Here is a 4,559-nt window from a genome sequence, read left to right as displayed (position 1 = left end):
CATGTGTGCATGGTCATTAGGGTTTACAAAATATTGATCGCAACCCTCAAAGGATTGATTATGGTCCCAATGACTACCATTCTCACAATTTATGGGCGTTTCATACATTGGATTTTCTCTAGATTGCCTAAAATTATGCAAAATATGACAATGCTCAACAGGGTGGTCTAAACTACCACATGCGGGACATGCATAGATTTCAGGTTGCCTAAGAAAATTAGATGTGACAGATTCCTCATGTGATTGCATTTCTAAAGCTGTGATTCGAGCTTCTATTTGATCCATAAGTGATGATTGTGTGAGTGAGGCACTAGCAAAATGTTCATTTTCACGTTGCGATGAATGATGCATGTATGAATAGGCATTAGGGTTCATGTATTGCGGCTCGGGACTTTGAAAATGTCCATAATAATTCCTATGACTATTGACATCATGGTCCGTGGAAGGTTCATAACGTGGCATATGCCCATAAGCAAGTTCTCTAAGAGTTTTATTTCCATCCCCAGGAGCAGACCAAAATCCAGACATGATTGGCTCAAAAGCTAAGTAACTATGTTACAAAGCTCAGAATTTGGTTTTTAAAGGGTTTGGATTTTTGGGAAAAATTTGGTTTTGGTGGGAGACATTTTTTTTTTTTGGCAAGTTTGGTTTTAATGGGATAATTTAGAAAAAATTTGGTTGTTAAAATGGGAGCAAGTAAAATTTGGTTTTTGAATGGGAGAAAAGTTTTGGTTTTTGAAATTAGGAGCAAAATTTTGGTGTTTTTTGTTCCTTGTCCTTCTTGTCGATGACCCATGCTTTCTTCTGCTCCTCTGCTACGAATTCAGTTCCCATCAACCTAGTTCTCTCATGTCAAAACCCTAACAGTGGGTAGGGTTAATGAAATGGGTGAAATAGGATGATGGGTTTTGTTGTCGGGTGATGGAGATGGTGGTGTTGTCGGGTGTTTGTGGTGGTGGTGGAACTCGAGGTCTGGTGGTGGCAGTGGAGTTGCAGGCGATGGGGAAGAGAGAAACTGGTTTTGGGAAGATGAGAAGGAAGAGATCGATGGGATTAGGATTAGGGGTTGTTTGGTTGGGAATAGGGTATGTGTTGCTATGGTGTGAGGCGGAGACCTCAAGAGTTGATGTACGGCGATGAAAATCCGTTGGACGATCCCATATAGATTGAATCGAACGGCTACGATAAAGAGGGTTTTCACGATTGTTGGATTATGAGATACAACAAAACTGACGGCTTCAGATGGAGTTAGGTATTATAGTGTTTGACAGGATCTTCGGAGTTTGATGCACAATGATGAGGCGACCGTCGGATGATGAGATGGATCCAATCTGACGGCTCTCGTGGAAATGGGTATGTATAATGGAAATGGATTTGGGTAAGGGTTTTGGGCCTTAGGTATACCAAGCCCATATCTTCTTTAAGAACAATTCTTCCTCTTCAATCCCACTTCTAATTGATCCGGCTCTTGCAAACATCAATCTTCGCTTCCTCCTATCGAGAGTCTTTGCCGTTCCTTTGCTCTTTTCGCTCCGTGAGATAACCAGGATTTATTTAGTACCTAAAAATGCAAAATTAATTAAGAAAATTATTTATTCTTGAAAACAACGAAAACACAGAATATGGGATAAAATGTAGAATTAATGCGCAAAAGATGAGTTAAATGCCAACAAAAAGGGATAAATATATACAATATTTGGCACTCATCAAATACCCCCAAACCTGAATTTTACTTGTCCTCAAGTAAAACAAAACTAAGGAAATCCTAACTATACCACTGTCGCTGGTCTCTCGAATGCATTTAGTGTATGCACTAAGCCTTTTAAACCACTAAGTGTCCCTAGTGGACGAGTTGAAGTCTCGTGAAGGTTTACCAGAGGTGTGCCTACAAAACCTAAGGACAAAATATAAGCTCATATTCCATCAAATGTGACATGTGCAAAACAGTTTAAGCTCACAGCAAAATGGAGATGTCAATCTAGCTATCGAAGGCACAATCCTAGCACTGATAACAAATAAAAGACATGTGATAAGAGTGTAAAGTGTATCTACACATGTGTAAAGAAAGATCTGAAGTTATGACTACTAATCACCAAGAGATAGTTTCTCAGGCTAAGAACTGAGGTCGAAATCTAGCTAGCTGTCCGGACTTTACGAGAATTGTGAATGAGTTGGAGGTATTTCACAATTACTCGCGTTGTACATCAATGGCATACACCCTCCTTGCTTATTACAATAAAACAACAAAATGACTATTTACATGACTCTTATTTACATTGACTATTCTCTTTTTATTTTTGGAACAAGAGAGAATGGAATTGATAAATACTTGATGATTTTTTTTTTTTTTTTTTAACTACGGAAACACTTTTGATACATATACAAAAGGAAACAAAAGATTACATGACACTTTGCAAGAGGTAGCCCTTTTTGATGCACCCAGTTAAATTCGATGGTTGTCTTTCTTAATGTAACCTCCACCTTCTATCCCAACCAACCAAAGAACAAGCTAGTCAAGTTTCGTTCAGTATTCTAAAGTGATTGGCAATCGTAACTTCCTATCAAACACCTTGAAGATCGAGGCCATACATGTATTGGTAGATCGTGCGCGTGCAAATTTCTTATCACTATGTGAATTGTGCTAGAATCAGGGTGCCTAAATATCTAGACTAAGACTCCTAATAAAAATACATATTTGCACAAGAGTCAACATTTCAAGGTAAATGAGCTCCATTTTTATGATTTTTTTTCATTTTTTAATTTTTTTTTGAATTTTTGATTTTTCAATTTTTTTGGAATTTTTCAATTTTTTCAAAAAGAAGAAGGAGTTCGTTTTTAATTATAGCATATTATCGTGGTATCTACTCTATACCCCCAAACCTAAACTAAACATTGTCCTCAATGTTTCAAAATATGGAAAGAATTAAAATGCAACATATGGAAAGGGACATGCTGAGTAGAGTAAAAGGAGAGAGAATACCCGATTTCGGCGAAAGCAGAATTAAAACTCCGTTATTCAAGGCAAAAATCCAACATATTTCAGCCGAGATCATATTGGATAAGCAAAATATATACAAAAAGAACAAAAGGGTTTTTAAAATTTTATCTACTGGATTATTTACAAAAATATTCACCATACACTAACAATCTAAAGAGTTGAGGATCAACCCAAAAGACAAAGTGTAGCGGTTTCAACAACTTCACACATGAAAGAAAAGCACGTGAAGCTGTGAAACCAAATGAGCTACCCCCAAACCTGGATTTTACAGAAGATACAATTTTGAAAACAAAATCGCGCAGTTTTGGGGGTTCATCATGCACAAGATCTAACTCAAAGTGAACTGTGCTATGGACGGGCAAACATGCAATTTCCAACTGTGGTTCCTCAGATGTATTATACTTAGAAGCAAAATAGTCCAAGAGGACTTGGGAAGCACACAGTTCCAAACCTAGGTTGGGGACTCTCAGAAAAGTCGGTTTGTCAATATGGGTACAAACCAAATCTAGGTTGGGTGGAAGGCCATCAGATTGTGACTTATGTAGGACGATAGGCACATCATTATTAATCAAATCAAAATCTCCTAAATCATCTACACATGTCACATCATGCTCACAATCATCAATCGAATTAGCAAGTTCACACTCAGAATCATCAACATCATCAACAAATTTATTCTTATGCATTGGCAAATCAGGAGAAATATCACAATGTGACCTAGGTAGAGAATCAGACACATCAAATATATTTTCATGCATATTAGTGTCTACAGAAGATTCAACTATTCCTATGTCATGCTCATCTTCACAGAATAATTGTACGAATCCCATGTCAATATCAAAATCATATGAATTACAATGAGTATCAGAAAAAACAACATTCATGAAGGTCGAGGGCGAGAAGCCATATGTTATTGAACCAACAGGTTCCACAATATTTTCATGTTCTTCTAACACATCATCATAATCATCATAATCATCATCATGGTAGCATGCATATTAGTCCTCATTAAAAGTGGTGGTGTCGTTAGTCGATTCATGTTCCTCTAAATTAGGTTCATATTCAACATCATTTACATGAATGGGACTAGACACTTCATTAGGGACAACATACATTTCCTCATGAATTTCCTCCTTTTGTAGGTGAAGCAAAATCTGATCTAAATATGCCTGAATTCGTGATGTAGATCTATCGAAGTTTTGCTCACTAAGTCTTAAAGCTTCTGTGGTGGAGTCTAAATTCATGGGAGTACAAAATTCTTCATGTTCAAATTGTGGTGAATGGTACATGTATGCATGGTCATTAGGGTCTACAAAATATTGATCGCAACCCTCAAAGGATTGATTATGGTCCCAATGACTACCATTCTCACAATTCATGGGCATTTCATACATTGGATTTTCTCTTGATTTCCTAAAATTATGCAAAATATGACAATGCTCAACAGGGTGGTCTAAACTACCACATGCGGGACATGCATAGATTTCAGGTTGCCTAAGAAAATTAGATGTGACAGATTCCTCATGTGATTGCATTTCTAAAGCTGTGATTCGAGCTTCTA

The sequence above is a fragment of the Papaver somniferum genome, chromosome 6 (assembly GCF_003573695.1).
Source record: "Papaver somniferum cultivar HN1 chromosome 6, ASM357369v1, whole genome shotgun sequence".
NCBI classification, from domain to species: domain Eukaryota; kingdom Viridiplantae; phylum Streptophyta; class Magnoliopsida; order Ranunculales; family Papaveraceae; genus Papaver; species Papaver somniferum.
Note: the sequence above shows the minus strand (reverse complement) of the source record.